Source organism: Gorilla gorilla, chromosome 2 (assembly GCF_029281585.2).
Source record: "Gorilla gorilla gorilla isolate KB3781 chromosome 2, NHGRI_mGorGor1-v2.1_pri, whole genome shotgun sequence".
NCBI lineage: Eukaryota > Metazoa > Chordata > Mammalia > Primates > Hominidae > Gorilla > Gorilla gorilla.
In genome coordinates this window covers 73,519,711-73,547,095 of record NC_086017.1, presented here as the reverse complement: position 1 = coordinate 73,547,095, position 27,385 = coordinate 73,519,711, and the positions used below count along the sequence as shown (strand labels likewise).

The window sequence follows — 27,385 nt, the reverse complement described above, 5'->3', positions numbered from 1 at the left end:
TCTAACTGCTACTAATCCTTCAAGACAGTTAGTCTAGATCATCCAAAAAATGCCAAGGCAAGATTAAACATTCAAATATATATATTTTTTCTTTAGGGGGAAATGCCTGTGTGAAATGAAATTTGGAGGAAGCTGGAAAGGACTGAAAGAGTCATCAGACTGCAATGCAACTCTGATCCAGAGTGAAGGAGACAAGGAGAGAACATTGGATAGTGGGAGTATCTGGCCTGTCTCACAGTTTAAGAAAGGTTAAGCAAAGGCATCATCCCTGAGCCAGCGTTGGCTTCCTGGAATGGGCCTGCCTTAGTATCCCTGCTCTTTTGAGTTATGGGAATGGAGCAGCTTGTGGAGACATGACCTTGGTGTGAGTGCTAGAATGGAGCTCAGAGCAACAGCTGCTGCAGCCTCTGTAATAGGTGTGTAAGGCCACCACAAAGATCGACTTTGTGTCACCTCCTTCAGACGTGCTCTTTCTCTCCCGCACATTAATTGATTACTTTTTGTTGTTGTTGTTGTAGCTCTTTTAGCCTTATGTGATTGCCTTTGTTATAGCACTATTTTCTTTGTATGGTCATTGTTGGCTTACTTATTTGTCTTCTAGGCAGGAAAGTCTTTTAAAACGAGAACATTGTCTTATTTATCTTTCAATTCCTATCGTGGAGTGGGGCACATAGTGGGGGCTTAGGAAAAGCTTTGTGTTTACATAGAGGGAGATGGTGTGCAGGCCTCATTCTTAGGTAAGGAAGCTGAGGCTTGGGTGGATGTGCAATGATGCCAGGGGTAGTTTTGGGTACACTGCGGATTTGAGCACTGGTTGCCTCACCACCTCAAGCCAAGAATCCTTAGATTGACCTGGAGGTGGAGACTAATGGATAGCCTTTCTTCACCAGATCATTTCACTCTGGAGTCCAGGAAATGGAATCATGCTTGGAAATATTCAACAAGGAAACATTGGTTCAAAATGAAATAGACTTGGGGTTTATCTAGACATTCTGGGCTCCTAATGAAGTTAAAAAAAAAGTAAATCTCTTTTCTTTGCTTCTTTGTCTGAGAACCCAGTTCTTGTCTCAGTGTTGTAGCAGCTGCTATTGGTACCCTGGCCATAACTCTCAGCACCCACCTTTATACACAGAAAGTTCCTTACCGTGAATGTCTCCAAATCTATGCCTGAAGGTTTTTTTTTTTTTTTCTCTGGTTGTGGGAACATGCTTGGCCAAGAGCAAGCCAACAGCAACAAGCTAATGCTCTCAGAAGCTGTTCTCAACCAGTGATGGACAGGGAGCTGGTGGATGAATACTCCCACCTCTCAGTTGGGGTAGCTCTAGGCATATTTTACGCTGTCTCCTGTGGTTTCCCAGCAGGAGTGTGCTCCAGTGGTCGAGTGATGACTTGTTTGATAACATACCATTTATTGGCTTCCTTCCAATTCCTATCTCATTCCTCACTCTCTTATATTTTGGGGACTACTTCCCAAATAAACTACTTGTGTTTGAATCTTTACCTCAGGGTCTATTTCTAGGGAACACAAACCAAGACAAAACTCTAGTTAAAGTGTTACCATGTTTTATCAACATGTCTCTTGTCTAAATTCCCTTCTGAATCTGAAGGGTAATTGTTCTTATTTCCATTTACAGGTGAAGAAAATGAGGCTCAGACAGAAGTGGTGGGGAGTTTGGAGGTCTGGAAGTGATGGTCTGCTTGGTTTCAGACTCCATATTCTTAACCACTTGGCTACCATGTGCACTTTGACAGTAGGTGGACCCAGCTTGAATCATGATTGTGACTTTGGGCATACTGCCTCATTTTTCTGGCCTTTAAAATGAAGTTAATGATATCAACTGCATAGGGCTTCTTTTTGACTGGGTGGGCAAATATCTATAAAATTTTGAGTATCAGGCTGGGTGCAGTGGCTCGCCCTTGTAATCCCAGCACTTTAGGAGGCCGAAGCGGGCAGATCACCTGAGGTCAGGAGTTCAAGACAAGCCTGGACAACATGGTGAAACCCCGTCTCTAATAAAAATACAAAAATTAGCTGGACATGTTGGCGGGTGCCTGTAATCTCAATTACTTGGGAGGCTGAGGCAGGAGAATTGCTTGAACCCGGGAGGCAGAGGTTGCAGTGAGCTGAGATCACACCACTGCACTCCAGCCTGGGCGACAAAGTGAGACTCTGTCTCAATAAATAAATAAATAAATAAATAAAGTTTTGAGTATCACTTTCAAACTTTTGAAAACTTTTTCTTTTGAATACAGTGAGTAGGCTCTATTATTATTGTTGCAAAATAAACATAATGAATAAAATTTTCCATGGATATTCTAAGTTCCATGGTAGTCAGATCTTTTTGTATATTTTACCAGAACTTTGCACAGTGATCCAAATACATTATCTAGAAGTTGATTGATTATACTTTACAGATGGATTGCCATTGATCATCCCACTCAGAATGAAGGGACTCTCGCAGTTGCATTTAATTCTCAGAAAGAGAAGAAGCACCTATATAATTTGAATTTTGCATGTATCTCATTTTTTCCTGATTTTTCTGAGCCACCATCAAAAAACTGTAAGGCTAATAATCTTCAGCACAATGTGCCCAAATTAGAGGGTCTCCTGAAGGGACTCCTGTATAAACACATTATTATGGGAAACCTTGGTGATGTCTCTTAGAGTCCTCCATAAACATCCCTCTTTTCAGCAGCTGGTTTCACTGTCCTGGACACTGAATCTAATTGTCATATTTGTCAGCATTAAGTTGTTCACAATATTCTTTAATTTTTCTTTTAATATCTATAGAATCTATGATGATAACCCCTTGTTCACTTCTGATGTTGGTGATTTGTGTATTCTCTTTTACCCATGATTAGACTTGCTATGGGCTTGTCAATTTTGTTAATATTTTTGAAGAACCAACTTTTGGCTGTGTTAATTTTCTATGTTGTTTGTTAGTTTTCTTTTTCATTGATTTCTGCTTTTATTTCTATCTCTTTTCTACTTTATTTGTTTTACTTTGTGTTTTCCTCTTTCTCTGGCTTATTAAGGTGGAAGTTTAAGCAATCAATTTCATAGTATTTCTTCTTTTCTCATATAAGCATTTGAAGAAGTGCATTTCTTTATAATCATTGTCTTCACTGCATCTAACACATTGTTATGTTGTATTTTTATTCCCAATTCAGTTTAAAATATTTTCTAATTTCTCTTGTGATTTCTTTTTTTGACCAATGAATTATTTAGAAGTATGTTATCTAATTTCCAAATATATCTATTGGCTTCTAGTTTAATTTTGTTGTAGTGAGAGAACACGGATTCAATGATTTTAAATTTATTGAAACTTTCTATGGTTTGGAATACATTCTATCTTGATAAATGTATGATAGGCTCTTGAAAAGAATGTGTATTGTGTCATTTTGGGATGTAATTTGTATAAATATCAATTAGGCCGAAGAGTTTGATGATGTTATACAGATCATCCATGTCTTTAATGATCTTTTGCCTAGTTGTTCATCAATTGCTGAGAGAGAAGTGTGAACACCTTCTACCATTATTGCAGAACTGTTGATGTCTACACTTGGTTCTGTCATTTTTTTTTTGTTTCACAGTAAGCATTTGTTTCTCATGTTTCTGCAGGCTGGCTAGGATGATTTTACTGATCTCAATTGAACTTGCTTAAGTACCTGTGCAGAGTCCAGGGTTCATCTAGTCATGGCAAAGCTCATCTTGACTTGGCTGGGTGGCTCTGCTTTAAGCTGCAAGTCTGCTGGTTAGCCAGATATTTCTCCTCTATGTGTCTCTTACTATATTTGGACCAATGGCCAGCCAGGTCATATTCTTCTCATGGATAAGGCTGAGACACAAGAAAGCACGCAAAAATCTGCTATGACTCTAAAGACTTAGGGTTGGAATTGGCACTCTATCTCTTCCACTTTCAAGTCATTGGTCCAACTAAGTCATTTCGCCGAAGTCAAGGTGTGGAGAAATACACTCAGCTCACACCAAGACCATAGAAAAAGCGTGCTTGCAGGGGTTCTGTCACTTTTTTTACTTCATTTTTTTTATTGTTAACATGTTTATGTTAACATATTTATGATTGTTATATCTTCCTAATGCATTGATTATTTGATCCTTATGAAGATTTTTATTTCTGTAATACTCTTTTGTCTTGAAGTCTATTTTATCTGATATGGCTACTCTAGTCTCCTTATGTGACTGAGCATTGTATATATTTTTCCATTCATATACTTTTAAGCTATATGTGTCTTTCTATTTAAAGTGTATCTCTTGTAGGCAACATACAGTTGGGTTCTACATTTGTATTCATTCTGATAATCTCTGCCATTTATTTATTTATTTTTATAATGTCAACTTTTATTTTAGACTCAGGGGTACATTTGCATGTTTGTTACATGGGTACATTCCACGTTGCTGAGGTTTGGGGTATGATTGATCCTATCACCCAGGTAGTGAGCATAGTATCCATTGGTTAGTGTTTCAACCCTTATCCCTTCCCTCCCTTCCCCCTCTGATAGTCCCCAGTGTCTATTGTTGCCATCTTTATGTCCATGAGTACCCAATATTTAGCTCCCACTTATAAGTGACAATGTGTGGTGTTTGGTTTTCCATTCATGTATTAAGATGCTTAGGATAATGGCCTCCAGCTGCATCCATGTTGCTGCCAAAAAACATGAGTTTATTCTTTTTTATGGCTGCGTAGCATTCCATGATGTATATGCACCATATTTTCTTTATGCAATCCACTGATGATGAGCACTTAGGTTGATTCCATGCCTTTGTTATTGTGAATAGTGCTGTGATCAACATATGAGTGCCTGTATCTTTGGTAAAACAATTTATTTTCCTCTTGGTGTATACTCAGTAATGGGATTGCTGGATTGAATAGTAGTTCTCTTTCAAGTTCTTTGCAACTCTGCCTTTTAATTGTAATGTTTAGGTTACTAGCACACACACATATATATATATGTAAAGAGCTCAGCATGGGCTAGGTATAGAATAAGAGTTCAATAAATCTCAGCACTTATATTTCTTATTAAAAATTTCACTGAGCTTTGATAACTGTATCAGTAAAACAGGACTAATGACACCTACCCCCTTAGGAGATGTTATGGAATCTTAATAAAAGTATGCAAACTCCTGAGAAGTAAAAAGGGCCAATATAGTTGAATATCTTTTAAAAAATGTATTTGTTCCAAGTGTCTTTTTTTTTAAAATACTTGAAGTTCGAGGGTACATGTGCATAATGTGCAGGTTTGTTACATACGTATACATGTGCCATGTTGGTTTGCTGCACCTATTAACTCGTCATTTACATTAGGTATTTCTCCTAATGCTGTCCTTCCCCCTGGCCCCCACCCCAGGACAGGCCCCAGGGTGTGATGTTCCCCGCCCTGTGTCCAAATGTTCTCATTGTCCAATTCCCACCTATGAGTGAGAACATGTGGTGTTTGGTTTTCTGTCCTTGTGATAGTTTGCTCAGAATGATGGTTTCCAGTTGCATCCATGTCCCTGCAAAGGACATGAACTCACCCCTTTTTATGGCTGCATAGTATTCCATGGTGTATGTGTGCCACATTTTCTTAATCTACTCTATCATTGATGGACATTTGGGTTGATTCCAAGTTTTTGCTGTTGTGAGTAGTGCCGCAATAAACATACGTGTGTGTGTGTCTTTATAGTAGCATGAATTATAATCCTTTGGGTATATACCCAGTAATGGGATTGCTGGGACAAATGGTATTTCTAGTTCTAGATCCTTGAGGAATCACCACACTGTCTTCCACAATCGTTGAACTACTTTACACTCCCACCAACAGTGTAAAAGCGTTCCTATTTCTTCACATCCTCTCCAGCATCTGTTGTTTCCTGACTTTTTTATGATTGCCATTCTAACTGGTATGAGATGGTATCTCATTGTGGTTTTGATTTGCATTTCTCTGATGACCAGTGATGATGAGCATATTTTCATGTGTCTGTTGGCTGCATAAATGTCTTCTTTTGAGAAGTGTCTGTTCATATCCTCTGCCCACTTTTTGATGGGGTTGTTTGTTTTTCTCTTGTAAATTTGTTTAAGTTCTTTGTAGATTCTGGATAGTAGCCCTTTGTCAGATGGGTAGATTGCAAAATTTTTCTCCCATTCTGTAGGTTGCCTATTCACTCTGATGGTAGTTTCTTTTGCTGTGCAGAAGCTCTTTAGTTTAATTAGATCCCATTTGTCTATTTTGGCTTTTGTTGCCATTGCTTTTGGTGTTTTAGACCTGAAGTCCTTGCCCATGCCTATGTCCTGAATGGTATTGCCTAGGTTTTCTTCTAGGCTTTTTATGGTTTTAGGTCTAACATTTCAGTCTTAGTCCAACTTGCATTAATTTTTGTATAAGGTGTAAGGAAGGGATCCAGTTTCAGCTTTCTACATATGGCTAGCCAGTTTTCCCAGCACCACTTATTAAACAGGGAATCCTTTCTCCATTTCTTGTTTTTGTCAGGTTTGTCGAAGATCAGATGGTTGTAGATGTGTGGTGTTATTTCTGAGGCCTCTGTGCTGTTCCATTGGTCTATCTCTCTGTTTTGGTACAAGTACCATGCTGTTTTGGTTACTGTAGCCTTGTAGTATAGTTTGAAGTCAGGCAGTGTGATGCCTCCAGCTTTGTTCTTTTGGCTTAGGATTGTCTTGGATATGTGGGCTCTTTTTTGGTTCCATATGAACTTTAAAGTAGTTTTTTCCAATTCTGTGAAGAAAGTCATTGGTAGCTTGATGGGGATGGCATTGAATCTATAAATTACCTTGGGCAGTATGGCCATTTTCATGATATTGATTCTTCCTATCCATGAGCATGGAATGTTCTTCCATTAGTTTGTGTCCTCTTTTATTTCGCTGAGCAGTGGTTTGTAGTTCTCCTTGAAGAGGTCCTTCACATCCCTTATAAGTTGGATTCCTAGGTATTATCTTTGTAGCAATTGTGAATGGAGTTCACTCATGATTTGGCTCTCTGTCTGTTATTGGAATGCTTGTGAATTTTGCACATTGATTTTGTATCCTGAGACTTTGGTGAAGTTGCTTATCAACTTAAGGAGATTTTGGACTGAGACAATGGGGTTTTCTAAATATACAATCATGTCATCTGCAAACAGGGACAATTTGACTTCCTCTTTTCCTAATTGAATACCCTTTATTTCCTTCTCTTGCCTGATTGCCCTGGCCAGAACTTCCAACACTATGTTGAATAGGAGTGGTGAGAGAGGGCTTCCTGTCTTGTGCCAGTTTTCAAAGGGAGTGCTTCCAGTTTTTGCCCATTCAGTATGATATTGGCTGTGGGTTTGTCATAAATAGCTCTTATTATTTTGAGATACGTTCCATCAATACCTAGTTTATTGAGAGTTTTTAGCATGAAGGGCTGTTGAATTTTCTCAAAGGACTTTTCTGTATCTATTGAGATAATCATGTGGTTTTTGTCTTTGGTTCTGTTTATGTGATGGATTACATTTATTGATTTGTGTATGTTGAACCAGCCTTGCGTCCCAGGGATGAAGATGACTTGATTGTGGTGGATAAGCTTTTTGATGTGCTGCTGGATTCGTTTTGCCAGTATTTTATTGAGGATTTTTGCATCAATGTTTATCAGGGATATTGGTCTAAAATTATCTTTTTTTGTTGTGTATATGGCAGGCTTCAGTATCAGAATGATGCTGGCTTCATAAAATGAGTTAGGGACGATTCCCTCTTTTTCTATTGATTGGAATAGTTTCAGAAGGAATGGTACCAGCTCCCCTTTGTGCCTCTGGTAGAATTCGACTGAATCCATCTGATTCTGGGCTTTTTTTGGTTGGTAGGCTACTAATTATTGCCTCAATTTCAGATCCTGTTATTGGTCTATTCAGATTCAACTTCTTCCTGCTTTAGTCTTGGGATGGTGTATGTGTCCAGGAATTTATGCATTTCTTCTAGATTTTCTAGTTTATTTGTGTAGAGGTGTTTATAGTATTCTCTGATGGTAGTTTGTATTTCGGTGGGATCAGTGCCAATATCCCCTTTATCATTTTTTATTGCATCTATTTGATTTTTCTCTCTTTTCTTCTTTATTAGTCTTGCTAGCGGTGTATCAATTTTGTTGATCTTTTCAAAAAACCAGCTCCTGGATTCATTGATTTTTTGAAGGTTTTTTTTGTGTCTCTATCTCCTTCCTATCTGTTCTGATCTTAGTTATTTCTTGTCTTCTGCTAGCTTTTGAATTTGTTTGCTCCTGCTTCTCTAGTTCTTTTAATTTTGATGTTAGGGTGTCAATTTTAGATCTTACGTGCTTTCTCTTGTGGGCATTTAGTGCTATAAATTTCCCTCTACACGCTGCTTTAAATGTGTCCCAGAGATTCTGGTACATTGTGTCTTTGTTCTCATTGGTTCCAAAGAACATCTTTATTTCTGCCTTCATTTCGTTGTGTACCCAGTAGTCATTCAGGAGCAGGTTGTTCAGTTTCCATGTAGTTGTGCGGTTTTGAGTGAGTTTCTTAATCCTGAGTTCTAATTTGATTGCCCTGTGGTCTGAGAGACAGTTTGTTGTGATTTCTGTTCTTTTACATTTACTGAGGAGTGCTTTACTTCCAACTATGTGGTCAATTTTGGAATATGTGTGATGTGGTGCTGAGAAGAATGTATATTCTGTTGATTTGGGGTGGAGAGTTCTTTAGATGTCTATTAGGTCTGCTTGGTGCAGAGCTGAGTTCAAGTCCTGGATATCCTTGTTAACCTTTTGTCTCATTGATCTGTCTAATATTGACGGTAGGGTGTTAAAGTCTCCCATTATTATTGTGTGGGACTCTAAGTCTCTTTGTAGGTCTCTAAGGACTTGCTTTACAAATCGGGGTGCTCCTGTATTGGGTGCATATATATTTAGGATAGTTAGCTCTTCTTGTTGAATTGATCCCTTTACCATTATGTAATGGCCTTCTTTGTCTCTTTTGATCTTTGTTGGTTTAAAGTCTGTTTTATCAGAGACCAAGATTGCAACCCCTACTTTTTTTTTGCTTTCCATTTACCTTGTAGGTCTTCCTGCATCCCTTTATTTTGAGCCAATGTGTGTCTCTGCACGTGGGATGGGTCTCCTGAATACAGCATACTGATGGGTCTTGACTCTTTTATCCAGTTTGCCAGTCTGTGTCTTTTAATTGGGGCATTTAGCCCATTTACATTTAAGGTTAATATTGTTATGTGTGAATTTGATCCTGTCATGATGTTAGCTGGTTACTTCACCTGTTAGTTGATGCAGTTTCTTCTTAGCATTGATGGTCTTTACAATTTGGCATTTTTTGCAGTGGCTGGTACTGGTTTTTCCTTTCCATGTTTAGTGCTTCCTTCAGGAGCTCTTTTAAGGGCAGGCCTAGTGGTGACATAATCTCTCAGCATTTACTTGTCTGTAAAGATTTTATTTCTCCTTCACTTATGAAGCTTAGTTTGGCTGGATATGAAATTCTGGGTTGAAAATTCTTTTCTTTAAGAATGTTGAATATTGGCCCGCATTCTATTCTGGCTTACAGAGTTCCTGCCAAGAGATCTGATATTAGTCTGATGGGCTTCCCTTCGTGGGTAACTCAGTCTTTCTCTCTGGCTGCCCTTAACATTTTTTCCTTCATTTCAACCTTGGTGAATAGACAATTATGTGTCTTGGGTTGCTCTTCTGGAGGAGTATCTTTGTGGTGTTCTCTGTATTTCCTGAATTTGAATGTTAGCCTGCCTTGCTAGGTTGGGGAAGTTCTCCTGGGTAATATCCTGCAGGGTGTTTTCCAGCTTGGTTCAATTCTCCCCGTCACTTTCAGGTACACCAATCAGACATAGATTTGGTCTTTTCACATAGTCCCATATTTCTTGGAGGCTTTGTTTGTTTCTTTTTACTCTTTTTTCTCTAAACTTCTCTTCTTGCTTTATTTCATTAATCTGATCTTCAGTCACTGATACTCTTTCTTCCACTTGATCGAATCAGCTATTGAAGCTTGTGCATATGTCATGTAGTTCTCATGCCATGGTTTTCAGCTCCATCAAGTCATTTAAAGTCTTCTCTACACTGTTTATTCTAGTTAGCCATTCGTCAAATCTTTTTTTTGTTTGTTTGTTTGAGACAGAGTCTCACTGTGTCACCCAGGCTGGAGTGCAGTGGTGCGATCTCTGCTCACTGCAAACTCCGCCTCCCAGCTTCACCCCATTCTCCTGCCTTAGCCTCCTGAGTAGCTGGGACTACAGGCGCCCACCACCACACCTGGCTAATTTTTTCTATTTATTAGTAGAGACAGGGTTTCACCGTGTTAGCCAGGATGGTGTCAATCTCCTTACCTCGTGATCTGCCCGCCTCGGCCTCCCAAAGTGCTGGGATTACAGGCATGAGCCACTGTGCCCGGCCTCATCTAATCTTTTTTCAAGGTTTTTAGCTTCCTTGCAATGGGTTCAAACATTCTCCTTTAGCTCAGAGAAGTTAGTTATTACCGACCTTCTGAAGCCTACTTCTGTCAGCTCGTCAAAGTCATTCCCCATCCAGCTTTGTTCCGTTGCTGGCGAGGAGCTGCAATCCTTTGGAGGAGAAGAGACACTCTGGTTTTTAGAATTTTTGGCTTTTCTGCTCTGGTTTCTCCCCATCTTTGTTGTTTTATCTACCTTTGGTCTTTGATGATGGTGGCCTACAGATAGGGTTTTGGTGTGGATGTCCTTTTTGTTGATATTGATGCTATTCCTTTCTGTTTGTTAGTTTTCCTTCTAACAGTCGGGTCCCTCAGCTGCAGGTCTGTTGGAGTTTGCTGGAGGTCCACTCCAGACCCTTTTTGCCTCAGTATCACCAGCAGAAGCTGCAGAACAGCAAATATTGCAGAACAGCAAATATTGCTGCCTGATCCTTCCTCTGGAAGCTTCGTCCCAGAGGGGCACCCACCTGTATGAGGTGTCAGTCAGCCCCTACTGGGAGGTGTCTCCCACTTAGGCTACACGGGGGTCAGGGACCCACTTGAAGAGGCAGTCTGTCCGTTCTCAGAGCTCAAACACCAAGCTGGGAGAACCACTGCTCTCTTCAGAGCTGTCAGACAGGGACTTTTAAGTCTGCAGAAGTTTCTGCTGCCTTTTGTTCATCTATGCCCTGCCCCCAGAGGTGGGGTGTGCAGAGGCAGCAGGCCTTGCAGAGCTGTAGTGGGCTCCACCAAGTTTGAGCTTCCCTGGCTGCTTTGTTTACCTACTCAAGCCTCAGCAATGGCAGATGCCCCTCCCTCAGCCAGGCTGCTGCCTCGCAGGTTGATCTTGGACTGCTGGGCTAGCAGTGAGCAAGGCTCCATGGGTGTGGGACCCGCTGAGCCAGGTGTGGGATATAATCTCCTGGTGTGCCATTTGCTAAGACTGTTGGAAAAGTGCTGTGTTTGGGTGGGAGTGTCCCAATTTTCCAGGTACAGACTGTCATGGTTTCCCTTGGCTAGGAAAGGGAAATCCCCTGACCCCTTGCACTTCCCGGGTGAGGTGATGCCCTACCCTGCTTCGGCTCACTCTCCATGGCCTGCACCCACTGTCCAACCAGTCCCAGTGAGATGAACTAGGTACCTCAGTTGAAAATGCAGAAATCACCATCTTCTGCATCAATCACACTGGGAGCTGCAGAGTGGAGCTGTTCCTATTCGGCCATGTTGGAACGGGACGCAAGTGTCTTTTTAAAAAATGTATTTATTTATTTTAAATTGTATAAAATATACATATCAAATTTATCATTTTAGCCATCTAATATTCAGTGGCACTAAACATATTCACATTGTTGTGCAACCATCACCGCCATCCATCTTCAGAACTTTTGTAAACTCTTGAAAAGTCTTCAGAAATGTCAGAAATTAGAGATAAAGAAATAAACAAAAAGTTTCCATAACTTTAAACAACTCCTCATTCTCACCTTCCCAGCCCTATCCTTTTGCTTTCTGTCTCTATGAATTGACTACTCTAGGTTCCTTATATGAGTAGAATCATTCAGTATTTGCCCTTTTGTGACTAACTTATTTCACTTAGCATAATGTCTTCAGGTTTAATTCATGTTGTAGCATGTGTCAGAGTTTCCTCCCCTTTTAAGGCTGAATAATATGTTATTGTGTGTATATGCCACATGTTGTTTATTCATTCACCTATTAATGGACATGGGTTGCTTCCACCTCTTGGCTATTATGTATAGTACTGCTAGAAACATGGCTGTTCAAATGTGTCCCTGCTTTCAATTATTTTGAATATATATCCAAAAGTGAAATTACTGGATCATATGGTAATCTTTTTTAAATTTTTTGAGGAGCCACATGTTATTTTCTAAAGCAGTTCCACTATTTTGTATTCTCATCAGAGTGTGCAAAGTTTCCAACTTCTTACATCTTTACCAATACTTGTTATTTTCTGTTTTGATAATATCCATCCTAGGGGGTGTGAAATGTTATCTCTTTTGATTTGCTTATCTTTGAATCAAGTTGTTTGTTTGTTTTGTTATTGTTGAATTTTAGGAGTTCTCTATATATCATGGATACTAATCCATTATCAGATATGTGATTGGCAAATATTTTCTTCCATACTGTGGGTTGCCTTTCTACTCAGTTGATAATATCCTTTGAAGCATGAAAGTAGACAGACCACTAGCATTTAATGTACTTATTATATGATTGGATTTAGGTCTATAATTACAATTTTAATTTCCTGTGTTTCCTCTTTGCTTTTCATTCCTATGTTCCCCTTTTTCTGCCTTCTTTTGAATATCTGAATATTTTTTAGAATTCTGTTATAATTTACCTACTTGTTTTCTGCCTATACCTCTTTGCATTTTTTAGTGATTAATCTAGGGATTAAAATATATGTTCTTTACCTTCACAATCTATTTAGAGTTAATGTTATATCAATTTATGTAACATGTAGAAATCTTTTAATTGTATAGCTCCCTTTACTTTTCCCCCACTATCTGGTAAGCTGTAATTGTCATATTGATTACATCTCCATACATTATGACCACCACATAATGTGTGTATATTGTTTTTTTCTTTAAACAGTCATTTATAATTTAAAGAAATTTAGAGAAAATAGCCATTTATTGTTTTTGATGCTCTTCATTATTTCTTGAAGCTCTGTTTCATATTGATATTACTTCTCTCCATCCTGAAGAACTTCTTTAGCATTTTTTGTAGTACAAGTCTGTTAGCAGTGAATTCTGTTATTATTTTTTAAATCTGAAGACATATTTTTTTCCTTCATTCTAGAAGGATATTTTTGCTGAAACAGAATTCTGGGATTTTAGTATTTTTCTTTCAGCCTTTTAAAACATTCCACTCATTTTTGTCCTCCACAGTTTCTGATGAGAAGTCTTTTGAGTCTTGCATTTCAGTCTCTCTGTATGTAATATATTGTTTTTCTCTGCCATTCAAATAATTTTCCTATATTTATTGTGTCATTTTAATCTTACTGATTCACATTTTTTTCTTTTTTCTTTTTTCCCTTTCCAGTATCTTCACTAGGATGTCCCTGGGTGTGGTTTTCCTTGTATATATCCTGTTTGGAGTTTGATGTTTTTTGACTTTGTAAATTTATATATTCACTATTTGGGAGATCATTTTGGTTAATTTCCTTTAAATAACTTTTGTGGCTCATTTTCTCTGCCCTCTCTAACTGGGACTCCAGTGACATATGTTAGAGTTTTTGATGTTGTCTCACAGGCTTAATGTTTGATGTTGCCCCTGAGGCTCTGTTTATTTTTGTCTCTTTTATTTAGGTTGAATAACTTGTATTGATCTATCTTCAAGCTCACTGAGCCTTTCTTTGTTCATGTCTACGCTGTTGATAATATTAAGCCTATTCCCAGTGATTTTTTTCAGATATTATATGTTTTCCTTCTAGAATTTTCATTTAGTTCTTTTTTATTGTTCTTATGTTCTGCTGACATTTTCTTTTTGATTCATTTTGCACATATTTTCCTTTATTTTCTTTAGCATAGTCGTAACAGCTGTTTTAAGTCTTTGTCTGATAATTCCAGCATCTAGGCAATCTCAAAGTTGACCTCTGTTGATTACATTTTCCTTGATAATATATCATAATATCCTGACTTATTACGTGTTGTGTAACTTGGGATTGTATGCTAAACATTGTGAATACAGTACTTTGGCAATTCTGGGTTCTGTTATATTCTTCTGAAGAGGGTTGCTGTTGTTTTTATAAGCAATTAACTTGGTTAGGTTCAAACTACAAATTCTCTCTATACTGTTGTGGATGTGAGAATTTCAAGTTGAACTTCATTTCTTTTAGCTTTCTCTGAAAACTGCTTTGTGTTTGCCCCATGTGTGCATGACTTATTGGTTTCCCAGAGACTTGGGTAGAGTTTGAAAACAGAATCTGGGAGTCCCTTTCTTTGGATTTCTCTTTTACAAGGCTAGTCTCTCATTTTCCAGAAGCTATGGTTGCCCTGAGTTCTGTCATCTGGTTCTTCAGGCCGAGAAACAATGAGTTTTCTGTTGAAGTTTTGACCACTTTAAGCCAGCAATGACTACAGTCAGCTCACAGGATAGACCCATAAAAATAAGAATCTCACTCTATATCATTCTTCTAAGTTTTGACTTCCTTCCAAAATCTTCCTATTTTGCTCATTCTATACAGCTTTGGGTAGTTGTTTTTGTATTTTTCCCAGAGCTTACAGTTGTTATCTGAGTGTTCAGTTTGTTAGGAGCTTACACTGCCATGCCAGAAGTGGAATTCCAAGTAACTCACCATGATCCCTAACTTCAGAGGTTGTTGATCTGAGAATATATTATCTCATGGTTTGTTCATCCCTATTTTGATTATTTCATAGGGATAAGAGAGAGAGGATGTCAAACTGGCCCTTTAGGATGTCAGTGGTAAGAAAGTAATTGGCAGTGGAAGAAGTGGGGAATGGGGGTGTTAGCTATTTGCCTAAGTAAAATTTGTGTATTATGTATGGATTTCACTTTTCACATACTGGTTGGTCACCTGACACAATTCTGAGAGTTATGCAGGAGGCACCCCTGACTGTCGTCTGTTAGCCACAAATAAATCAGAAGTGAGCTGCACCAAACATAGACACACCTGATTATAAACAGGATGATTTTTGTAAAGTACACAGAAAGTTCCTACTGACCTCAAACATCTTCCTACATCTAGGCTTGTGAGTGATGTCACACATCTACCATTAGAATAGAGGTTTTTGGCCTGTGGGCCTCCATAATTGTAACAAGACTTTTTGGTTTTGTGCATTTCTTTTTGGCAAGGTAGTCCAGAGTGCTTGTTAGTCCCTCAAAGGTATTTGGGAATGCTCCCCTAAAAAAATTATTTATTATTTGATAAGTGATTAAAAACTAAAGTATCATCACCTTTTATTTGAATTCAAATTTCCTGGAAATATATATCTTGAAACTGTATTAGCTATTCAATAATGAGACTTAACAAGATACTTTTAAAGTGATGTCTGCGAAGCTGCTGGTTTGTATAAGTTCTTCAACACAAGTTTACATTCTTCATTTCTTTTTTATTTTATTTTATTTTATTTTGTTATTATTATACTTTAAGTTTTAGGGTACATGTGCACAATGTGCAGGTTAGTTACATATGTATACATGTGCCATGCTGGTGTGCTGCACCCATTAACTCGTCATTTAGCATTAGGTATATCTCCTAATGCTATCCCTCCCCCCCTCCCCTCACCAAACAACAGTCCAAGCCCTGAAGATCCCTAGGAGACACAGGGCAGGAAAATGCTCAGGCATTAGTATCTAAAAGATCTGTGTTCGATTCCAGGCAAATTACTTACTAGCTGTGTTACTTCAGAAAAATTACTTAACCTTTTTGAAACTCGATTTCTTTTTCCTTATAAAAACAGTTATTTATTTATTGTTAGAAATAACACTTGTTGATTATAGAACATTTAGAAAAATCTGAAAAGAATTAGAAAGAAAAAAATCAATTGTAGTCCTGAAACCTAGTGATAATTACTATTGTCATTTTGTATATTGAGAGACTGAATATACAAATGAACAATGGTGCAATCAGATATAAAAATAGAACTCTGACCCAAAACCTAACAGCAACCAGTTCAAGAAGCTAAACCACAGCCTCTGCAGTAATTGGTCCCAGACTGTCAGGACATGGTCAACGACTGTCAGCTTCCCAATTTGCATCTGTTTCCCACTTAGGACAAACCAGAGAAAGCCAAATATGTTCCCCTAACCAGTCACATAGGATGTCCTGCTTCTGGTCAGCCCCATCAAGCTTCCTTGTGCCAACAGCCTCCAATAAAGGCACACCTGAAGCCTTCCCTTTTTTTTCACTGTAAAGTGTTCCCATTCCTCTGCCCGCCTTTCATCCTTTGTCAAATGCAAGTGATGGTGGCTGACTCCCTTGTATAGCAGGCTCTGAATAAATAGACTTTGCTTGTTCTCATTTGGGTGATCTTCAGTTATTTCCATAGTATTATTCTCCATAATTTTGTGTCTAGGGCTATTTATTCATCCTATATATCTTCTATGGATATGTTATTATTATTATTATTAATTTTAGACAGAGTCTTGCTCTGTCGCCAAGGCTGGATCTTGGCTCACTCCAACGTCTACCTCCTGGGTTCAAGTGATCATCCCGCCTCAGCCTCTGGAGTAGCTGGGATTACAGGCATGCACCACCATGCATAGCTAATTATTTTTGTATTTTTAGTAGAGATAGTAGAGATAGGGTTTTGCTATGTTGGCCAGGCTGGTCTCAAACTTCTGGGCTCAAGTAATCTGCCCGCCTTGACCTCCCAAACTGCTGGGATTACAGTTGTGAGCCACTGTGCCTGGCCTGGATATGTTATATTGTGCAGTTTTGCCTTCTGTTTTCTTTCTCTTAGCGATATGCCAAGGTGAACATGTCATGAAATGTCTTTCAAAAATGTGATTTTAGGCTGGGCACAGTGGTTCAAGCCTGTAATCCCAGCACTTTGGGAGGCTGAGGCAGGCAGATCACCTGAGGTCAGGAGTTTGGGGCCAGCCTGGCCAACATGGTGAAACCCCGTCTCTACTAAAAATACAAGAACAACAAAAAAAATGTGATTTTAAACAGCTGCATAATAATCCGTCTTATGCACGTGTTCTTATTTAGTGAAGCTTGATCTGTTGTTTGGCCTTTTAGCCTCTCTTTGCTCATCCATAAAATGGACAGGCTAATATTAATACTACAGGATAGTTGAGAGAATAAGATAAATCAAATTTGCATAGTTTGTAGCAGAATTCCAGACACATGACAGATACTCCATAAATATTATTTCCCCTGTCAATGAAACACTCAAGATGCTTCATCTGAAGGCTCCATCCCTCCTTGCTCTCCCACCCCTCCCCATAGACTATGGGTGCCTTAGCAGACTCCTAGTCTTCCCCACTGGGGTCAAAATAATTCCAGTGCCCAGAGAAGCAATCTGGAAGTCAGAGATCAGATTTCTTAACTTTTTTCATGGCTAAGAGCTACTCAAACTGAGAACTTGGTGATGAGTAAACAAAACCCCAGTAGGGTCTTTTCTTGTTGACATGGCAACCTGATCACGAACTGTCTAGGCAGTGCTGTCAGGCTGTGCATTTGGGAGACTTTCCCACTAGTACCGGATGAACAATTCTCAGCTGGCGAGGCAGGTGAAGGATGTATAAAAGCACTTGTTCTACAGCCTTCTACAACCAGCCCCTCAGCCAAGCCAAAGTCCCCCTTTGAAGCAGGGTTTAGGGTACGCTCTTTATTATCCTCCTACAGCCAGAGCAGCTGCTTAACTAAAGGCCATCAATAATATCTGCTTGAAGACCTTTTGTCTTGAATTTTCTGCCTGGCTGGCTTTCAAAGGCTTTCCCAACCCATGCTCAGCCCACTGTTTGAAGGCACATTCTGCAAGTAGAACCACAGGAAGACACAATAGGTGAGAAACAGCCAGTTGTCAAAAACACAAGCAACTGAAAGACAGAAATCACTTCTGAAGGAGCAACTTACTGCCCTGGGGTCTGAAGCAATTAGATTCACCCCATTCATTATTCCTCCAACTTTAGCAAAAGGGTCTGATTTCTTCCCTGGAAGTCCAGACAGCTGTCTCAGGGTAGCTCTGTATAGTGGTGCAGGTTATGCACTGCACAAAGCTGCCCGGCAGAGGAGTCAAATAGGGACTGAGGTCCTGTCTGTACATCACTCACCACTGTGGCATGTGATCTTGTCCTCCCAAAGGGTACGCCTTTCGTGATTAAAAAAGGCCCTGCTGAGGCTGTCTTACTGTATCAAACTCTTTGGAGAGAGCATGGGCAAGGAGCACAGGAGAAGAGAACTTTTTTGCCTGGGCCTCACATTTCTAGCAGGCCTCAAATTTAGACTTTTCTCATGAAGTCAAATTGAGTTTATAAATGTAATCACAGAATCGAACCAACAGGATTGAACAAATGAAATTGCTCGCAATATTTATAAAATGATTTTAGGATGTTTGCATTTGCTAGTACCACAGAAATCTCTAGAGGTTTTCACCTCTAGATGCTAAAGGTGCTTGGACCACTCTGAAAGCCCTTACTCTGCTCCCTGGGCCTAGTGTTCCAGCCCTGGTTCAATCCTCGGGGGTGGGTAGGGTGGGTGTGGTGAGGCGTTGGTTCAGTCATCTTGCATTTTGGGAACTTTTACATGTTTACTCTTGCTGCTCTGCCTTTGACGCTTAGAATCAATATTATGCACAGTACTTTACTGTGTAATAGAACAATCTGTTGAGGTGATAATTTGGGCTTTTTCCTTCAAGCACTTTCCCCTGACCTTCTGCACTTGCCAGGAATGAGTGAGGGGAGGTGTGTATCTTAAACCAAGGATAGGAGTTGTGGGCAAAGGCGCTTGCCTTCCCGAAGACCATACCAGTTTCATAATGACAACTACTTTGTCTCATTTACTCCTGAACCTTCGTTACCTGGCGCCTAATAGGTTGGGTGATCAATGCTCTTGGTTTGCTTAGGACTTTCCAGTTTCAGTACTTAGAAATCCCACATCCCATGAAACTCCTTAATCCGAGGCAATCTGGGATGGTGGACAGTCACCTCATAAGGATTTGTTAAACGAATGAATGAATGATGAATAAATGGCCTTTATTTTCAAAAAGTCCACACTCATGAAACAAACTATGTTAAGCTTTTTGAGGATGAGAAGAGGATAGAGCAGTTTGGCCATCTCTGGGATGTGTGCCAAATCTGGCCCATTGCCTATTTTTTTAATGGTCTGAACATTAGAATTGGTTTTTAAAAAATGACATGAAGAGGCCGGGTGTAGTGGCTCATGCCTGTAATCCCAGCACTCTGAGAGGCTGAGGTGGGTGGATCACTTGAGGTCAAGAGTTTGAGACCAGCCTGGCCAATATGCTGAAGCCCTGTCTCTACTAAAAATACAAAAATTGGCCGGGCATGGTGGCAGGCGCCTGTAATTACAGCTACTCGGGAGGCTGAGGCAGGAGAATCGCTTGAACCTGGGAGGCAGAGGTTGCAGTGAACTGAGATTGGGCCACTGCACTCCAGCCTGGGCTACAGAGAGAGACTTCGTCTCAAAAAAGAAAAAAAAATATGTAAATAATATTTTGTGACACATGCACATTTTACAAAAATAGATTTCTGGGGTTCATGAATATAGTGTCAATGGAATGTAGCATGCTCGTTCATTTATGAGTTGTCTATGGCTGCTTTAGCACTACAGCAACAGAGCTGAGTAGCTGTGAAAGAGATAGTGAGGCCTGTGAAGCCCCAACATATTTGCTACCTGGTCCTTTACAGAAAAAGTTTGAAGACCCCTAGGATGGAAGGAGCTCTGTGGACTCCAAGAGAGATCAGAGGTGGAAGGTGAGAGATGGCAGGACCTTCACATTGCGTAGTTGGCAGTACCTCTCAGAGCACCAAGACATCAAACAGTGACTGGACTCAAGACACAGAGCTGTCTGCCTCAGCAAGGTTTCTGCACCCACCAAAGCTGAGAGCTTCTTAGAGTGGGGAGGTGCCACTGTCAGCTGTGACAAAGAGGAAGTTGGCCATGATGGAGGATAGGGGCTGAAGGATGGAAAGTCAGGGGCCCTTTCTCTGTCTTCTGGGTACTAGAAATGTCTCCTAGATTCTAAAATGACTCAGAGAGATAGGTGCTCAATGGTGACTAAGATGAAATTTCTACCCAGCGTGGTGGGAATAAGCCTTGGAAACTGATTTAAACTGAGCTTCATGAAAACAAAGAAATAGTGATTTCTTACACATCTGAGTGGGTGGCTAAGCCTGGTCACTACAAGTTGTCTAGAGGATTCTGTTGTTGTGAAACTATAGAAGCACAGAATCTGAGTATGTACGGAACCTAAGAAGTGGTCTAAACCAAGGCATGAAGGATGAGAACTATGAGCCTGGCAGTTTATTACAGGCCAAGAAAGGAACATTTTCAAAGTCCATAGGCTTGTCTTTGTCCCTGCCCCCAAACTGGTGCAAACCTGGCATATAGTTGGTGCTAAATAAATGCTTAATGAGTGAATAGGCAAATGTTTTCTTTCTCCCTTATAGTAGTCCTCAGAACCTGTTATAATCTGACATGGATCATTTGTAGTTTAATACGAATTTAAGGAAATTGCTATCACACCCAGATGTTTATAGTAAAGCCTTATCTATAACAGTAGAATGAAAGCATATTCTTCAACTGAAGGTATTTAAACGTTAGCAAATTAGTTGGGGAAACTGGAGACCCAGGCTCTTCCAAGGTTCTTGAAATCAGCACCCCATTAATAATGCTAACAGCTGTTGTGCGTCTATTATGTGTCAGGTTTTAAGAAAACCACACTTTGTGGGCCGGGCGCAGTGGCTCATGCCTGTAATCCCAGCACTTTGGGAGGCTGAGGCAGTCGGATCACAAGGTCAGGAGATCGAGACCATCCTGGCTAACACAGTGAAACCACATCTCTACTAAAAAAAAAAAAAAAAAAAAAAAAAAGCAAAAAAATTAACCGGGCATGGTGGCGGACGCCTGTAGTCCCAGCTACTAGGGAGGCTGAGGCAGGAGAATGTCATGAACCCAGGAGGCGGAACTTGCAGTGAGCAAAGATCACGCGACTGGACTCCAGCCTGGGCGACAGAGCAAGAATCTGTCAAAAAAAAAAAAAAAGAAAAAGAAAAAGAAAAGAAAAGAAAAGAATACCACACTGTGTGAATTATCTGGAGTCCTCACATCCTCACATCCTCACAGAAATGCTGCCGTGTGGGTATTCTTACTGAACGGGTGGAACAAATGAAGTTCAGAGAGGGCAATAAGCCAACTCAAAGTCACATAGCTACTCTTTATCTTTCTCAGCCTTGTTAGTCCCCAGAGGGAGGTGGGTGGCTGGAAGAAAATGTTTTAATCATCATTTTCCAGAAGAACAGGTTCCCAGAACTATTCTCCTTGCCTTTTCTTCCACATATTGAATTTCTGAACAGTAGCAGTTTCGTGGCCAGGACAGACTCTTGCTTGTAGGAGACATACTAAGCGTTTCTCTAGATTGCTTCTCTAGTTATTGGCAGCTGATTTTTTCGCAAATCATCTCTGAAGAAACACAGACAAATCTTTCCGTCATTAGCTTTGTCTACAGCTCCGTGAAGTTTAGCAAGGGAACTGCATTATTTTGAATAATTCAGCTTTCCATCCCAACAGTTCCCCATATATAAGAAAGTACCTGTATTAGAGTACTATGGGCCTGGCTGGCCCCCTTATTTATATACATGAAGGTCTGTCTCATGTGGAGTCAAGTTTGGCGATATTTGCAGCAATATAATGAGGTATGAATTGAGGATTAATTCCCAGCCCTGTTACTAGACCTGTTACTGAACAGACTTCAAAATCCAATTATAAATTATAATGCAATATAGCATATTTCCAACTCTTACAGAACCTCAGGGACTTGAAGAAATCATTTACCTTGGAGTTATTTACATTTATTGGTTCTTGTTTTCACAATGCCCAATACTTCCAATTTATTATTTCAGGATTCTATTTTTTGCTGAATCCTTGCTCTAATGCTTCCTGTGTTATCAGCTTATGGAAATGAGGAGCTTGTTTTCTATGAGGGGGGCATGGGGGTTCTCTCCGCAAAGGCGCATCCCCAAAGGGAGTTTGTATGGGGCTTAGTTTTTGATTTTAGAATATTTTGGCATTACTGGCACACTTAAGACCCAGAGTATGAAAAAATTAACCATCTTTTCCGCTGAGTATAAAAACCAAACAAACAAAACAAACCATTGTGAACAATGTGGAAAATTTCAATTTGAACATTTAAATGAAAAAAATTAAAATACATATAATTACACCATTCAGTGATTAGAACTATCAATATTTTTGCATATTTATAGGTGCAGTGTTTTTTAGTGTTAAGCACTATGCTGTTTTGCATGGATTGACTTACTTAAGCTTTTCAGCCATTTCACAAGATAAGTAATATTATCCACATTTTCTGAATGAGAAACCAGCACAGCAAGGTTAGGTAATTTGCACAAGGCCATCCAGAGAGACTTAGAGGTAGGTGTGGGATTCAGACCCACCTAAGCAGTCAAATGCCAGATTTCTGATTTCAGACTCTTCCTTCAACTTCATCAGTGTCATGTTTCCATGTAGATGTACAATGGATGTCATATCAGTGGCTATACATATTTTGTACTTAATGCAGTTACTTATACTGTGAATATAGTTTAGGTTCTCTTCTGGTTTTTTTTTTTTTTTTTTGAGATGGAGTCTCGCTCGTGTCCCTCAGGCTGGAGTGCAATGCCACGATCTCGGCTCACTGCAACCTCCGCCTCCCAGGTTCAGGAGATTCTCCTGCCTCAGCCTCCCAAGTAGCTGGGACTACAGGTGCCTGCCACCACGCCCGGCTAATTTTTGTATTTTTAGTAGAGACAGGGTTTCACCATGTTGGCCAGGCTGGTCTCGAACTCCTGAACTCAGATGATCCGCCTGCCTCGGCCTCCCAAAGTGCTGGGATTAATGGTGTGAGCCACCTCGCCCAGGCTTCCATTTTTTACTTATCATGTCATGTGTATTTTTCTCTCCGTTATATTAAGTTGTTTAAAAAAATCATTTTAAATTGTGATTGATTGCATTTTCAGAAAACAAAATATTTATGTCTCACTTCACATCATGTTCCTAATTAAATTTTAGATGAATTAAAGATCTTTAAAGTTTGTAAACAAATTAATTTTTTGGAAAAAAATTAGGAAAATGCAAGGGAATCAACTCACTTGAGTTTGAATCACAGTCCAGCTAGTTGACAGCTCTGTTTTTTGGGCAGATTACTTAACCTGTTTGAGCCTCTGCTTCTTAATCTGTAAAATGAAAATGAGATAGTTTCTAAACCAGAGGTTTGTTAAAGGATTAAACAGAATGTTTAGTACTGTGCCAGGCATATAGTAAGCTCTCAGTAAATGTTGGATGCTGCTATTACATGCAGGAATAGAAAAAAACTTTGTCCACAATTTCGAAGGACTACCATCCCTACTTTTCATTTCAAAGGCTGACTCTCAATAACCTATTCTGTTTAAATGACCAGATCCCCTGAACCGTCATCCCATCTTGATAAGAGAGGTTTATTTTAATTGGTATCTAATGAGGAATTGCTATTATTCTTAGACGTAGCTTGGGATGAATTAAGTCAGCTTCAAGTGAAGTTCAGAAATGATAATGTCTTCCTTCCTCTCAGCTTATTTTTTTCTTTATCACAGAATCACAAATGACAAGTTTGAACTATGAGTCTGCATATTTAGAAGAAGCAAAAAATCTGATTTCCATAACCAGTCTCCATCTCCAAGGGAAAAAGCTGGCAGAATGGCTAAGCAGAAAGGGTGGATGAATTTGATTCCAGAGTCCTGGGTTAGATTTAGCCCAGACCACCCATCCAAATGAAGCCAGAATTGTATGAGATTCAACACCAGGCCACTGACACTTAAACATTTTAATTTGCTCAATCTCCAGGATGGCAAATCTGCATGTAAACCCTGCTATATGCTCAACTTGTTTAGGTCTGAATGATAAAGTCAAGACAGCAGCATTTAATCAGAAGGCAGGGAACAATGTGTGGGAGATTAATGAAGCACTCAGCACTTCCAAGAAATTCTGAGTGACTATTCCAGCAAGGGTGAAGCACAGTATTTTAGGGTTCAAGAATACCTTTGAGATAACTCATGCCAAGCTTCTCTTCATATGCTTATTCTCTATCTCAATATCTTATTTGATAAAAATATCTGTTCAAATCTTTGTCCATTTTTCTTTCAGTTGGATAGCTTCTTTTCTTGTTCTCCTGTTGTAAGAGGTCTTCACACATTTGAGATGCAAGTCCTCTGTCAGACACATGGATTGTGAATATGTTCTGTCGCTTGCCGTTCTGCCTTCTTTATGTTGTTTTTCAAAGAGCAAAATTTTAAAATTTTGATAAGGTTCAATTTATCAGTTTTGAAAAAAAAAAACCTTTTGAGAAATGTACAGTTTAAAGAAACAGTCTCTTCACCAATCCATTGATAGCCTAACACAGTCCTTGAGGAAATAGGAAGTCATTGTGAAGAACAGGATAATGTGAGAATAATCTAAAATTTGCTGAACATTCATGTAACAAGATATATAAAAAATAACTTTAAATAAATTGGAATAGATTTTCTTGAGAGCTGCTGTCAGTTCAAACATTTGATTGAGCATATATATGTGAGAAGGGAAAAGACATATACATGCACATATATAGTATATAATATGTTTATATACACACATATAATACATAAGCATATGCATATTTTGGTATAAATATATATTGGTTTTTATCTGTTTATTTTTAGTGTGGACCCATGCATTCTTTTTTTTTTTTTTCAGATGGAATCTTGCTCTGTTGCCCAGGCTGGAGTGCAGTGGCATGATCTCGGCTCACTGCAACCTCCACTTCCCGGGTTTAAGTGATTCTCCTGCCTCAGCCTCTGGAGTAACAGGGACTACAGATGCCTGCCACCACACCCAGGTAATTTTTATATTTTTAGTAAAGATGGGGTTTCGCCATATTGGCCAGACTTGTCTCAAACTCCTGACCTCAGGTGATCCGCCTGCCTTAGCTTCCCAAGTGCTGGGATTACAGGTGTGAGCCACCGCACCTGGCCTGCATTCTTATTTTGAATTGTTTATAATTATTTTGATGCCAGAATTGTCTCAGATCTGGCCATCAGGAGGCCCATGCAGCTGCCCGCTGTGTCCTCATGAAATGTCCCTTTATTTACTTACTTTTTGAGCATTTCTTTTCTTTCTGGCACAAAATATTCCAGTCTCATCTTGTACTTCCTTGGCGCTGCTCTCAAATTGAGCGTTTATTTCTCCTTGGACCCCTAGTTCCTTTTAGTTTCCCGAGACTCTTAACCTCCAAATGCTAATAATGGTTACTTCTGAATAGTGGACTTTGGAATAATAATAATGTACTTTTTTTGCTTTTCTGTTTGCTTGACTTTTGTTTATAATGAGCACATATCTTCCCCTTGCCCCACCCCCAAAGCCACAAAGATACTAGGAAAAAACAAAACAAAACAAAACAAAACTGCAACTACTATCCACCAGATTGCTACCAAGGTGTAATTTCCACATGGTGCCCTTCTTCTTACATTTTTGGTTCTTCTTTTAGCCCTCCTTCTCTATTGACTGCACTTTTAAGGACAGGAGAAACAGGCTTTTGGGCTCACATCAGATCTTTAGTCTAAGGAACTCCATGCAGGAACTTTGAAGGTGGGTTGGGAGTTTACACACTGCAAACATGAAAACATCAGGTCTAAAAGTTAAATAAAAAGGAGGTTTTATTTCTCCCCCCTCAGGGCTGAAATGGGACATGGAAGGCCTTCTTGAGGTAGGCTATACACTGACTTGACCTTTTAGTAGGTGGCAGAAGGAAAGAGCAGCTGCTTGGTGTTGGAGAGCTTTGGATCACTGTCCACTAAAGTTCTCCACAGAACCCCATTATGGCCCCTTTTGGTTGAAGTGTGGGGCAGATGCTAAGAGCAGTCTGTTTTATTCTGTGGCTGATGGGCAGGGGAGGCTTGAGACAATGCACAGAAAATTTAACCTAGAAAAGGCCAGAGGCATCCCGGTGTGGTTATCTGAAGTTCAGAGATTTTATTAAAATCATTTAATCTAACTTTTCCATTTTAAACAGATAAGGAAACTGAGGTCTAGAAAGAGAAAGTGGTTTGCTCAATGTCCCAGAGCTATTTAAGGAACTTATTATGATCAAACCATGGGTTGCTTGATTCGTGTGCAATGCTCATTCAGTTAACTGTCCTGTCTTGTATGTATGTGCATGTGTGCATGGTCAGAACCCACTTCTCTCAGCAGACATTAAAAATATGTATAATGGAAAATTTCAAACATATAAAATAATCAAAAGGCTATAGTGAACTTTCAGGTACTTATCACTCAGCTTCAGCAATTACCAACTCATGGAGAATTTTGTTTAAACTCTATCTTCATCCACTTCTCTGCACCTTTATTATTTTGAAGAAATCCCAGACACTATGTCATCTCTTCCTCAAATATTTCGGTATGTATCCTGAAAGATATGAGCTCTTAAAAATTCATCTCAATAATGTTATTCTTTACAAAATTAACATTAATTCTTTAATATCAGAGGATCTTAAAGTTACATGTTAACTCAGATGTGACAGGTGTCAGCTCCTGACATAGGCCAATTATAATACAGAAAGAAAAACACTGCACAGGAGAGTTGTGACACACTGCAGAGGAGTGTATAACTAGGACTGTGGATAAAATGCCTAGTTAAATTTGAGTTTCAGATAAACAAAACATGCTTTTTTAGTATAAGTATGTTCAAAATATTGCTTGGGACATATTTACACTGTAAAAGGTATTTGCTGTTTATCTGAAGTTCAAATTTCACTGGATGTTCCATATTTTTATTACGTAAATCAGGCAACTCTTAACACCACTGGGGGAAGGAGGGTCCAAAGACTTCCTGGAGAAGGATGCATGCCTGTTAAAAGATGGAGACATATACATTGTGTGTATGGGGAACAATAGGTAGTAGAGGCGTGGAGTAATGGGATTCTTTATCTTTCCCCCATTTCCCTGTAACTCCTCTGGAAGCTTTTTTGGCTTTCAGTCATCTGAAAAACAAGAGATTTCGATAATAATAAATATAGCTACTACTGCTGGAATAATTGCTATATGCAAGATACCATTAGTTTACTACGGTCAGTGCTAATTCTCTCCATTCTCTCATCATTTTTCTGAGGTAGGCATTCCCCAGTTGATGCAATTTGCCGAAAGTCACCCAGATTGTGAAAGAGTCAGAATTAAGACCCAGGTGGATTTGACTTCAAAGCTGTATGCTTCGATGATGCTTTAGGTTGCTTCTG

General features: G+C 39.4%; 1 long non-coding RNA gene across 1 annotated transcript in view; it reads left to right on the top strand.

Moving 5' to 3' along the window:
- The window catches only part of LOC129532785 (uncharacterized), a 125,441-nt gene extending 99,891 nt beyond the window's left edge, over positions 1–25,550 (top strand). Inside the window, exons 12-14 of the long non-coding RNA XR_010132857.1 lie at positions 97–416; positions 1,635–1,751; positions 24,852–25,550. This is a non-coding gene — a long non-coding RNA (uncharacterized lncRNA). The remainder of the gene's footprint in view (positions 1–96; positions 417–1,634; positions 1,752–24,851) is intronic.
- Positions 25,551–27,385: the final 1,835 nt, after the last annotated feature.